Source organism: Peromyscus eremicus, chromosome 17, assembly GCF_949786415.1.
Source record: "Peromyscus eremicus chromosome 17, PerEre_H2_v1, whole genome shotgun sequence".
Lineage (NCBI taxonomy): Eukaryota > Metazoa > Chordata > Mammalia > Rodentia > Cricetidae > Peromyscus > Peromyscus eremicus.
Genome location: NC_081433.1, coordinates 17,763,669 through 17,777,573, shown reverse-complemented (window position 1 = coordinate 17,777,573; position 13,905 = coordinate 17,763,669).

Here is a 13,905-nt window from a genome sequence, read left to right as displayed (position 1 = left end):
GGGAAGAGATGTTTGCTCTGAGGGACAAAGGACTGCCTCTCTCCAGAGGAGACAGACATGGCCCACAGGCAAATGACAGTTTATAAAGGGAAAAGGGACCCTCTCAGCACCCCCAACCCCCCACTCCCCCACACATGTTAGGATGAGTTGGTTAATTTTGACTGGGCATGTTAATTAGGATAGTCAAAGAGGGCTTTTGATTGCCGGGGCTTCAATACTTTGATAGCTGGACCTTGGTGGTCAGCCTCAGGAGGAGGAAGTGGCCAAATAAGGGAATAGACCTTGATGGCCAGCTTTAGAAATGTAACCTAATGGTTTAGCAAGGCAGAGGGAATGGGAGAGGGCAAGACCTCCCAGAGCCATATTGTGCCATGCTCAGGCAGGCCTGCTGGAGCCCTTCATCTGCGAGGGCATTTCCAGAGAGGACTGACTAAGGGGGGAGAGGGGCTGCCTTGAAGGGGGCTGGCCCCTTCCCATGGGAAATAGGAAAAAAACCAACTGAGAGTCATCATTTCCCTTTCTCAGCTTCTCGCTCCTCTGAGATGTATGTCCCCACTGTTGAGGAGCTAGCTACCTGCTGCTGTTTCTCCACCGTGACAGACAATGGCTCCTTAACTAGGAGCCAAAGCTCTTCTTCCTTGATGGACATATGCAAATCAGGCAAGCACCTACCATGGAGCTAGACCCCCAGCTCATAGGTGCTTCTTGTCAGGAAGAAAAGTGAGCAATACAGAAAACTGTGCTGAGAAGCAGGGTGATTGTTGTGACACATCTTTCTACGGGGGTTCTAGAGCCTTTGAAATTGGTTTGTGAGGAGAGTATGGAAGACTTTGGACCTGTGGGCTAGAGATGCCCTAGCATACTGAAAGCAGAGCTTCATGGGGCATTCTGGTCGGAGCTAGAAGACCATGCCTTCAGTCATGCAGGCTGCACGACTTTGCTCATGAGATGTCAAAGGGAACTAAAGACTTGGGAAATGAGCTAGAAACTATTTGGGTTAAATTCTTGTAAAGGAGCTGTGTGTTGGTTATTTTTGTGTCAACTTGACACAAGCTAGAGTCATTTGGGAAGAGAGACCCTCAGTTGAGAAAATGCCTCCAGGAACTAGAGAGACGGCTCAGTTTAGAGCACTTGTGTTAATCCCACCGGTGGAGAATAAGACTACCACCACAATTTAAAGTCAAACTTGAAGCAAACTTTAATTAGATATTGGCTAAGTGAGTGGGCTATGGTCAGGTCCATCTCTGAGTCACAGTTTACAGTGGTTTAAGTATTTCCCATCAGGTCCAATCAGGGGCAAGCATACATCCTGACGTACCTCCAGCCTACACCCAGTCAAGGGCAAGCGTAGCATAGTCCTGCCATATTTCCTGCCCGTGAACCTCCTGCCCACATGTGACCAAACACATCCAGTGCAGATGGGTCCCACAAACTTGTTGAGGGGAGTGAAAACATGCTGCTCATTATCTCCCATAAACCATAGCCTCCAGGATTTCAGGATCCATCTGTCCTTGGGCAAGGGGCTTGTAGATCAGAGGCATTTTTCTTTCATGAATCTCTAAGGCATAGTAATTAAAACTTAAAATGTAACTTTGGTTCTCACAGTTGCTCTTGCAGAGGACCTGGGTTCAATTCTCAGCACCCCCGTGGTGGCTCACAATCATCTGTAACCCTGGTTCCAGGGGATCTGGCTTTTGCGGGCACCAGGTATGTGGGAGGTGTGTATATTTAGATGCAGGCAAAGCACTCACACATATAAAATAAAGTAAATATAAGACACCCCCCACCAAAAAAAAAAAAAAGAAAGAAAGGAAGGAAGGAAGAAAGGAAGAAAGGAAGAAAGGAAATATCTTCATAAGATTGTCCTGTGGGTAATTCTGTAGAACATTTTCTTGATTAATGACTGATACAGGAGGGCCCAGCTCACTGCAGGTGGGGTTACCCATGGGCTGGTGGTCCTTTGTTATATAAGAAAGCAGCCTGAGAAAGTCAGTAAACAGCATTCCTCCATGGTCTCTGCTTCAGTTCCTGCCTCTGGGTTCCTGCCCTGAGTTCCTGTCCGACTTCCCTTGGCGATGGAGTATGACCTGAGAGCTGTAAGCTGAAATAAACCCTTTCCTACTCAGGTTGTTTTTGGTGGTGGTGGTTTATCCCAGCAATAGAAACCCCAACTCTGACATGCTGGTTCCCTTCCAGCCTATATCCTGAGAATTTGAGGGAGGCTGAGTTCAGAAATGATTGGTTAATTTGTTTGATGATAATTTAAAAGACAGAATAACATTCAGATGGTGGCATGGTTATTGCTTACTGTGTTTACTCAAATTTATAATGAAAATGAAAGGAAGATAAGATAAATGTGTCGTTTAGCGGGGAAAGGAATGTAAGTGTAGTTACAATTTTGGAAAAGGTAGATAGACTAGTACAAAGGTGGCTGTAGTTGCTAGATTGGTGCCATCAAAGAGACTCCTCTGCTTTGTGCTGGGACAATAAATAAAAGGTCTCTTGAGGGGACCCCATCCAATGACGGCTCCAACTTATTAAAATTTAAATTTATCGGAAGGAGGAGGCTGAACGGAGCCTGCTACCAGAGGTGCTGTTCCCTACGCCATGTCCGTACCTGGAGGAGTGTTTTCCTGGGTTCAGCTTCAAAGGCGCCTGGAGGATGCTGCAGCTGTGGTCCAAGGTGGTGTGGAGTGGGGAGGCAGGCAATATCTAAAGCTGGCAACAGAACTTGCCATCATCCAAGTGTTTCTGATTTTGCAGATATGTTAGATCCCAGAATGAAGGTGTCATGGTGGCTTTCACCAAGGTTCCAGAAAGTTTCTGAGACCGGGTGTCCTGGCTAGCCTTGTGTCAAGTTGACAAAAGCTAGAGTCATCTGAAAGGAGGGAACCTCAACTGAGAAAATGCCTCCATAAGATCCAGCTGAGGGCATGTTCTTAATTAGTGATGGGGAAGGGGCAAGCCCATGGTGGGTGGTGCCATCCCTGGGCTGGTGGTCCTGGGTTCTACAAGAAAGCAGGCTGAGCAAGCCATGAGGAGCAAGCCAGTAAGCAGCACCCCTCCATGTCTTCTGCATCAGCTCCTGCCTCCAGGTTCCTGCCCTGCTTGAGTTCCTGTCCTGCCTTCCTTTAATGATGGACTACAGTGTGGAAGTGTAAGCCAAGTAAACCCTTTCCTCCCCAAGTTGCTTTGGTTGTGGTGTTTCATCACAGCAAGAGTCACCCTAACAAGTTGGTGCCAGAATATTGGGATGTTGCTGAGACAGACCTGACCATGTTTTGGGGAGGATTGTGGAAGGACTTTGGAACTATGGGCTAGAAAAGCCCTTGAGTGTTGAGAGTTCAGTGAGCTGTTCTGTGGGAGCTTGGAAGATAATAACCCTGAGCACAATGCAGATGAGGGAGGCCTGGCTTGTGAAGTTTCAGAGGGAAGCAAAGACTCCCCAGGCCATTTGAGTTAAGAATCTGTGGTTCTGGTTAGTTGGGGCTGGAGAATCAGCTGTGATTAACAAGATACCAGAACCACTAACATGAAATCTTTGACTTTCCTGGGATAATGGATGCTGGTCAGTTGGGGCTGAAGAATCATCTGTGATTAAGAACAGGCCAGCATCACTGAGGTGAAGTTTTCTGGGAAGTGCTCCCTCAGAAGCTGTGTTCCAGAAGCATCCGAGGTTGTACCTCCTTTGGGAGCCGAACTTGGTAAATGTAAGAGTCACCCAGGTGGTGCTGGTTTTGAAGGCATGAAGGGGTCGTGGAGAGCAGCTGGGGCTTGGCACTGTGTGGCAGGGCTGGAGTCCCTGAAGAGAGCTGAGGAGAGGCTACTGGTGAAAGAGCAGCTTTAGTCACAGAAGATCCACAGCAGCAGGTGTGGAGTGGGGCTGGCCTGAGCCTAGGAGACCATCTCTGTGTGCTGCAGAGGGCAGAGTCGGAGAAGTGACCCAAGCCCTTTGGGGGAGCCCAGGAAATCGTGAGTGAATTCCAGATAATTGGATATTGACTTATTTATACTTTTGGAGTTTGGTTTTGTTTTGTTCTGATTGTGACTGTGCCCTGGTTCTACCTTCCTAAAGTAAGAAAGCATTTATTTATTTATTTATTTATTTATTTATTTATTTATTTTTGTTTTTCGAGACAGGGTTTCTCTGTACTGTTTTGGTGCCTGTCTTGGATCTCGCTCTGTAGACCAGGCTGGCCTTGAACTCACAGAGATCCACCTGGCTCTGCCTCCCGAGTGCTGGGATTAAAGGGGTGCACCATCACTGTCCCAACCAATGCTCTTAACCACTATATCATCTGTCCAGCCTGAAAGACTGAAGTTTTAAAAGATTTTAGGTTTTAAAGAGACTTTGGATTTTTAAAGGGACTGAATTTTAAAGCATTTGAATTTGTAAAGACTGTGGGTCTTTTTAAGTTTGTAAATTGTTTTACATTGTGATCTTGCTATCAATGTGTGATCTTGGGAATGAAAAAGAAAGGAAAGGTTATGGCTTAACAGTGATATGTTTGTGTGTCAAGTTGATAAGAGGTCAATTGTCCTGGCTAGTTTTATGTCAACTTGACATAACCTAGACTTATCAAAGGGGAACTTCAATTGGGGAAAAAAAAGCCTCCATATGATCCAGCTATAGGGCATTTTCTTAATTAGTGATTGATGGGGGAGGGCCCAGTCCATTGTGGGTGGTGCTGTCACTGGGCTGGTGGTCCTGGGTTCTATAAGAAAGCAGACTGAGCAAGCTAATAAGCAGCACCCCTGCATCAGCTCCTGCCTCGAGGTTCCTGCCCTGCCTGAGTTCCTGTCCTGACTTCCTTTGATGATGGACATGATAAAGAAGTATAAGCCGAATAAACCTTCTCCTCCCCAAGTTGCTTTGGTCATGGCGTTTCATCACAGCAATAGTGACCTCAATTAAGACACCAGGCAATGTAAAAATTCCCAAAATGGAGCTCCTGAGTGGGCCGTGAAGCTGTGAAGGGGAAGCCTAAGTGGCCGTGGATACTCCAGGGTGTTGGTGAGATATCCATCAAAGAAAGTTGTAGGTACGGAGCTGAATTGCCAGGGGAGAGGCTATACATGCAGCCGATGGCCAAACTGGGGGAGTGGAGCTACCCAAGGCCTTCAAACCCAGGTGATGCCACCAGGAGCTGCCGATGCTGGTATGGAGCTTTGGTCTTTGATGGTCCTCACTAGATTTTGGTCTTATGTTAGTACCATTTTTCCTTATTGTGTCCTCTTCCTCCCCTTTGGAATGGGAATGTTTATTCTGTGTCTTTGTATACTGAAGTATCTAACTTGTTTTTTAATTGTTTTAGGGGTTCACAGATTGTTTAGTCTCCGAATAGACTTTGGACTTTTGAATAGTGTTGATAATCAAGACTGGTGACTTTTTTAAAAATTTAATTTCATGTGTGTGAATGTTTTGCCTGCAAATGTGTGTGTGTACTGTACACATACCGCTTGGTGCCTACTAGGGCATTTGATCCTCTGGAACTGGAGTTACAGATGATTGTGAGCCTCTTTGTGGGTTCTGGGGATCACATCGGGGTCCTCTGGAAGAGCAACCAGTGCCCTTACCCACTGAGCCATCTCTTCAGCCCCAAGATCGGTGACTTTTGAAGTTGAAATTATTGCATTCTCTATTACAAGATGGCCATGAACCTATGGAAACCGGGGTGGAATATTATGGCTCAAAGTAATGTGTTTGGGAGTCAAGTTAACAAGAGATGGACTTGTGATTGTTCAGGTACATACCACCCTGCCCAGCTTCTCTATGTGGATGGTAGGATAAAATTCAGGTCATGTTTGCAGAAGAAGTACTTTATTGATAGTCATCTCCCTAGGTGCATGAGAGTTCATTTTCATTATCAAACTGACTGGATTAAGAAACAGTAACTTGGCAGTGGTGGTGAATGTCTTTAGTCCCAGCACTTGGGAGGCAGAGGTAGGCAGATCTCTGGTTTTGGGGTCAGGCTGGCTTATAGAGTGAGTTCTAGGACATTCGGGGCTACACAGAGAAATCCTGTCTCAAAAACCCTCCAACCCAGAGGGAGAGGGGAGAGAGAGAGAAGGAGAGGGGGAGGGGGAGGGGGAGGGAGAGGGAGAGGGAGGGTGTGAGGATGGGAGAAAAAGGAAGTTAGTAGGCACACTTTTGGATGTGTCTGTGAGGGTATTAACTGTCCTAAACATGAGTAGCATCTTCCCACGGGCTGGGATCCTGGGCTGAATGAAAAGTGCCAGCAGCATTTTCTGCCTGTTTCCTGTTCCCCTGAGATGTGGAGGTGAGGGGTCTCGGGTGCACGGCCCTGCCATGGTTGAGCTACCCAGTGCTGTGTCTTTCCAACTGTATGGACTGTGTGCTCTCAAGTGTGAGCCAGGTAAGTCTGCCTTTCCTCTGGTTGCTTCTTGTCAGGTATTCCATTGCAATAAGGAAAACCACACACCGTTAACGCAATTGTGTGTCTACGGACAATGTGTCCATTTGCAAACCCACTTAATTAGCATCATCTCACAGCTTGCTTTGGCATTCAACATTATTGAGATGTGTTGTTAATTCAACATAGTCCACAATTCATTTGTTTAAAATGTGTCTCATGAGGGCCGGCAAGCAGGCTCAGCAGATAAAAGCACTTGTGTCAAGCTTGAGGACCTGAATTTGACCACAGGACTCATGTGGTGGAAGGAGAGACTCCAGCAAGTGGTCCTCTGACCTTCATATGCATGCCATGACAGGTGTGTGATATGTGTGTGTGTGCACGCATGCGCGCGTGTACACACACACACACATTAAATAAATGCAATAAATATATGAACTAGATGTGGTGGTGCATGTTTTTAATCCTAGAACTCAGTGGATACAGGTAGATCTTTAGAAGCTGTGAATTTGACGCCAGACTTGTTTACATAGTAAGTTCCAGGCCATCCAGGCCACCCAGTAAATGTTCATATTAACGTGGTGTGTGTGTGTGTGTGTGTGTGTGTGTGTGTGTGTGTGTGTGTGTGATTTAAGATAACTATAAGACATTCTTTTGAGTAGCTCATATTTAAATCATTAGCAGTATTTTTTTTTTTCCTGTCCATTACTTTTCTCATAGATGTGATCAAATACAGGATGAGAAGCCAGTGAATGGAGAAAGGGCTTTTTGGCTTACTGTTGCAGGGGTGACAGACTGTCACGGAGGGGAAGCCATGAAGGAAGGGGCTGGAGTCACCTGGTTCCTTGCATCTGCAGTTGGGAAGCAGAGTCATGAGGACTTCTTTCTTGTAGCTGGAAGTTTTCCCTGCCCAGTCCTGCAGCTGCTCAGACCCACGTAAACACACAGAGGCTTCTATCAGTTACGAACTGGGTGGCCTATGGCTCAAGCTTCTTGCTATCCCGTTCTTACATCTTAAATTAACCCATTTCTAGTAATCTGTAAGTTGCCACGTGGCCATGACTTACCAGTATTTTCACATCTTGCTTCTCCTGGCAGTGGTCTACAGAGCCTCCCTCCTCTCCCATCTCTCTTGGATTTTCCCGCCTGGCTCCATCCTGCTCTGCCATAGGCCAATGCAGCTTTATTTATCAACCAATCAGAGCAACACATATTCACAGCATACAGAAAGACATTTCACAGCAACCTCTGGTCTATTTGCTGTCTCCTTTTTATGCAGTCTGGGACCCCAATCAATGAAATGGTGTCACCGACAATTAAGGTGGGTTTTCTTCTTACATCGCCTGATCTATCATCATAAGGAGCTGAGAGGCTAATGTAATCCAGATAATCCCTCACATGTGTGTCCAGATGCTTGTCTTGTGTATGGTTTTTAGTTCCTGTCAAGTAGACAACCAATATTGACCATAACATTAGCTTTTTTTTTTCATTTTTTTTTTTTTTTTGGATTTTTGAGACAGGGTCTGTCTTTCTTTTTCTTTCTTTCTTTCTTTCTTTCTTTCTTTCTCTCTTTCTTTCTTGTTTTTTGTTTGGTTTGGTTTGGTTTTGGTTTTTTGAGACAGGGTTTCTCTGTGTAGCTTTGGTGCCTGTCCTGGATCTTGCTCTGTAGACCAGGCTGGCCTCGAACTCACAGAGATCTGCCTGGCTCTGCTTCCCGAGTTCTGGGATTAAATGGATGCACCACCATGCCTGATCAAACACTGGCTTTTAACAATGTTTGCTGTTACAGGTAATGCTACAATAAACCTCTTAGAACTTTCTTTTTGGGGTGTGTGTGTGTGTGTGTGTGTGTGTGGTGATTGAGACAGGTCTCATGGAGCCCTCCAGAGCTGACTTAGAATTTGCTGTGTAGCCAAGGCTGGCTTTGAATTCCTGATCTTGGATGTATCTCCCAAGTGTCAGAATTATAGGCACTAGTACTTTTTATTATCAAAGTATAGGTTTCAATTTTTGCCTTACCATTATTTTAGTAAGTTGAACAATATTGTAACTTTAAAAAAAGATTTGTTCACATATTTATGCCTGTGTGTGAGTGTGTATATGTATGAGTCTGTGTACACATGCAGAAATCAGAAGAGGTTGTTGGATGTCTCTATCACCCTATTCCTTTGAGACAGGATCTCTCCCTGGGGCTCACATTTTCTCACCTAGAGGAGAAGCTAGGGAGCCCCAGCAATGGTCATGTCTCTGCCTGCTTCAGAGCTGAGTTGATAGCCATATGTGAAACAATCAGCTTGGTGTGTGGGTCTGAGGATCCCGACTCTGGTCCTCAGGATGGTGCAGATCCAAATGTTGAGTCAGGCCTCCAGTTCCAACACTGTAATCTTTGCTTGCTTTTCCTATTTACTCCTCCCCGTTTGTTCTCCTGTACTTTGTTAGCCTTATTGTACTGTAACAAATACCTAAGACAAACTTACAAAGCAAGAAGGTTATTTGGGCTACAGCTTTGGAAGTTCCAGTCTATGTTAGGTGACCCTGTTGGTTTTAGGTCTGTGGCGAGGTGGAGCACAGCTGTTTACTTCCTGGGCAGGTAGTGAGAAAAAGGAAGAGACCAGAGTCCTCCATCCCCTAAGAGAGCATGCTCACAGTGACCACTTCCAGAGCCTCCCACCAGGCCCCCACTCAAAAAAAGTCCCCTTCAACTTCCACGGTGCCACTCTGGAGATCAGGCCATTAACATGGGCATCTGGGGGACACTGGGCTATCAAGTGTGGCACCCACTTATTGCTCGGCCTTTTGTTCAGATGTCAGGTGTCTTCCTCTATTGTCCATTGCCTTAGTTTTTGAAGACTGAGAGTCTCCAAAACTTGGAGGTCACTGGTTTAGCTAGGTGACAGCAAGTCCTGGGGTCCCCCATCTCCCCCTTCTCAGGTCTGGGATTCTGGGCATGTGCTGTTGTGCCTGGCTTTAATGTGGGTGCTGGGGAGTGAACCCCGGTCCTCACATCTGTGCCTCAAGCACTTACCAACTTCACCTTCTCCGCGGGCCCCGCCTCCCGCTCATCTCTTAAAATAGATGTTCTAATGAAAAAATCTGGCAAAGAGCCAGGTAAAGTGGCACGTGCCTGTAATCCCACTTGGGAGGCTGAAGCAGGAGGATGCCAGGTTTGATTCCAGTCTAGGTTACTGAGCAAGATGCTGTCTCTAAAAGAAATAGAGAAATATAAAGAAGGGTAAGAAAATACAATTGACTTCTTTGGGTACAGAGTTTCAGCACAGAGGTAGGCGGTGTAACCACACTAGCATCTAGGATGAAGAGTAATTCTGTTACCCCATGAAGCTAAAGCATGAATACATTTCTTTGTTGTTGGTCGTTTTAACTCTTTTTTGCTCTTTTTCCCTTTGGGGGACCTGCCACCCAGCTCTCAAATAAATCACACATGGAGGCTTATTCTTAATTATAAACACCCAGCCTTAGCTTGGCTTGTTTCTAGCCAGCCTTTCTTAACTTTCAATTGTCCCATCTACCTTTCGCCTCTGGGCTTTTATCTTTCTTACTTCTGTATGTCTTACTTTCACTTTTACTCTGCAGCTGGGTGGCTGGGTGGGTGGGTGGCTGGCTGGGTGGGTGGCTGGCTGGCTGGGTGGCTGGGTGGCTGGCTGGGTGGCTGGGTGGGTGGTTGGCTGGGTGGCTGGATGACTGGCCCCTAGTGTCCTCCTCTCCTTGTTCTCTCCTTCTTTCTCTTTCCTCCCAGATTTCTCCTTCTATATATTTATTCTCTTTGCCTGCCAGCCCCACTTATCCTTCCTCCTGCCTCACTATTGGCAATTTAACTCTTTATTAGACCATCAGGTGTTCTAGACAGGCACAGTAACACCGCTTTACAGAGTTAAACAAATGCAACATAAACAAAAGTAACACACCTTAAAATAATATTCCACCATGTTTCCTGAATAAATAGGGGACTATTCTAGTTGTCTCTAAAGTTTCATGACTTTCCAGGAATATATTCATTTTATCCGATCTACAGATTTACTTCTATAAACTTGTATAATTTCCCCTTGCCCTCTTCTTCCTCTTCTGTTCTTTGGTTCCTTCTGAGTGTGTGCTCTTCCTACCTCAGCTGTACTAGTGGAGACTACAGGTGCTGTCACAGGTATTTTTAACTGGCTGTGGGGTCTGTAGTGATGTCCTTTCTCTCACTCTAGATGCTGGTAATTTATGTCCTGCCCCTTTCCTTCCTCCCAGCTTTGTTAGCTGAGGCTTATTGGTTTTATTCCAATTTTAAAAGGAGTTTTAGAATAATCACTTGATATCTTTCTTCTTTTAATATAAGCACTTCATAGCATATCTCCCTCCAAGCCATGGTTTAGCTGCAACTTGTAAATTTTGATGTGTTGTATTTTTAATTTCAAGTATTTCCTAATTCGGGGGTGCTGGGAATTGAACCTAGGGCATGGCGTGTCAAAACCATAGTCTACCAACTGAGTTACAACTCCAGCTCCAAGACTTCTCTTTTTAAAATAACTAAAATATTTTATTTTTATTTTACACGTGTGTGGTTTGCCTGCATGTATGCATGTGCTTCTCATGAGTGCCTGGTACCTCGTCAGAAGGCATTCGACCCTGTGGAACTGGAGTATGGATGGTGATGGGCCACCGTGTGGATTCTGGGAACTGAATCTGGGTTCTCTGCAAGAGGCAACAAGTACTCTTAACCACCGAGTCATCTCTCCAGACCCTTTAAAAACTATGTGTGCTGGGTGTGGTGGCACATGCTTTTAACCCCAGCACTTGAGAGGCAGAGGCAGGTGGATCTCTGTGAGTTTGAGGCCAGCTTGGTCTACAAAGTGAGTTCCAGGACAGCCAGGGCTACACAGAGAAACCCTGTCTTGAAAAACTAAAACCAAAACCAAAATTGTGTGTGTGTGTAACACGGAGAGAGAGAGACACACACACACACACACAGACAGACACACAGACACAGACACACACACATACACACACACACACAGAGAGAGAGAGAGAGAGAGAGAGAGAGAGAGAGAGAGAGAGAGAGAGAGAGAGAGAGAGAGAGAGGAGAGAGAGACAGCCTTGGCTGGCCTGGAACTCAGAGATCCACTTGCTGCTGCCTACAGAGTGCTATTAAAGGCACACCATTGTGTCTGGATCAGACTTCCCTTTTGACACAGGAGTTGTATGTTGTTGAATCTCTACACTTCTTCTCCCAGCTCCCCCCCCCCTCCTGTCTTTCTTTCTGACAGAATCTTGTGTATCTCAGGCTGGTCTCAAACTTGCTCTGTACTGGCAAAGGACCTTCAGACCTTCTTGATTTTCTTGCCTGTTGGAGAATATTATTTTAAGGTGTGTTACTTTTGTTTATGTTGCATTTGTTTAGCTCTGTGAAGCTGTGTTACTGTGCCTGTCTAAAACACCTGATGGTCTAATGAAGAGTTGAACTGGCCAGTAGTGAGGCAGGAGAGAGAAACAGGTGGGGCTGGCAGGCAGAGATAATAAATAGGAGAAATCTGGGAGGAGAGAGAAAAAAGAAGTAGCCAGAGGAGGAGGACTCCGGGGCCAGCCACCCAGCTACACAGCAAGATAGATAGATGCAAATAATCAAAAGTGAGGTTGGTAGCTGTCTTCATTAAGGTAAAAGTTAAGCTCCTAGGACAACAACCAAAAAAAAAAAAAAAAAAAAGAAAAAAAAAAAAAAAGAAAAAAAGTGTGAATACAGTCGGTTAAATAAGATGGACGTGTGTCTGTCACTCAGTTTCTAATTGAATGGTCCAGCCTGGTGGGCCAGTTCTGCTTTGTGGAATTCTGTGGAGACCCAGGGACTTCTCATTGTTGCTGTGCTACTTCCTGAAGCGTTTGACTTCATTCACATGGCCAAAGCTGTTCATGTTGGTAGCGTCCATGAGAAAGGGAAAAGTGGACAAACAATTTCCTTTTAAATCAACTTTTATTTTATTTTTTTTTACATTTAAAAAATGTGTGAGCATGAGCCAGGTGTAGTGATGCAGAACTTTAATTCCAGCACTCAGTAGGAGGAGCCAGGCTGATCTCTGTGAGTTCACGGTCAGCCTGGTCTACAGAGAGTTCTACATAGAAAGACCCTGTCTGAAAATAAAAAAATCACACACAAAAAAATTGTGTTCGTGTGCACACGTGCATGAGCCCACGCTACAGTACACATGTGGAGATCAGAGAACAACTTTTAGGAGTTGGTTTTCTCCTTCCACCATGTGGGTTCTGGGAATCCAAGAAGTCTCATGACCACCTCCCTTCAAACACTGAAGTCCAAACTCACAGTATCTCATAATGTGACCTGTTTGGAATCAGGCTTGGATGTAATTAATTAGATGGAGTGATGCTGGAGCAGGTTGGGCTCTAGTTCATTTAAACTGATAATGCTGGACATGTGGGGGCTGGGGAGACGGCTCAGCAGTTACCAGCACTGGCTGCTCTTCCAGAGGACCCGGGTTCAATTCCCAGCAACCACATGGCAGCTCACAGCTGTCTATAATTCCCAAGATCTGACACCCTCACACAGACATACAGACAGGCAAAACACCAATGCACATACAACAGAAATTTAAAAAAAATTTAAAAATCCTCCAATATGGCAAGACTAGCCATGTCTGAGAACGTATGGGAGGGACACGTGGTTGAGAGACCCTAACTCAAAGAATTAGGTGGGAGAGCAATTAAGAGGATTCTTGACATTAACCTTAGGCCTCTCTGTGCCTCTGTGTGTGTGTGTGTAAAAGTATAAGTACACATGTACTTGCTCACTTACACACACTAGGATGAGGGAAAGTTTTGGACTTACATGGCTCACACACATGCAAACATGTATATCCATGTGCATTATGCACACATGGACACACACATGCACACACACACACACATATCCCTGCACACACACACAAAGGAAAAAGAATAAAAAGGGTTGGAAAATCTGGACTCAGGCACATCTTCAATCAATGCCATAGGGTCCATGGAGAGGTAGAGGCCAAGACAGCCAACTGGAACAGGTTCCCCTCATCGGTCTCAGGAGGATCCAGTCCTACACCACCTTCATCTGGACTTCTGGCCTCCTGAAAGGCGAGAACAAACTTCCTTGTTTAAGTCCAGTGCTGGGAAAGGGTGAATGATGGAGATACAGAGCACAGCTTCTGCTCACAGTGAAGGACAAAGGATCACAGAGGCTGTGTTTGTAGCACAGAAGACTGCCCTGATGCTCTCAGAACCACAGGGCAGATTCCCTCATGGGGTGAGGGGTGGAGGGAATCTGTCATAGCTGGAAAATGTAGGGTGTGGCTGGGCCTTCCTGAGTCCCACAGAAAAATCTTCCCAGAAAAAGGATTTAGGAGAACACCCAACACAGGAACTGAAAACATTGGTTTAAGACCGTGTTTATTTATACTTGGAAAGTTTCAGAAAAGGTTTTCTAAAACCACCTGGAACAGATACCTCGATTAGCAATGCAGAATTTTAATAGCTGTTGGTTTAGTTTGACTATTTT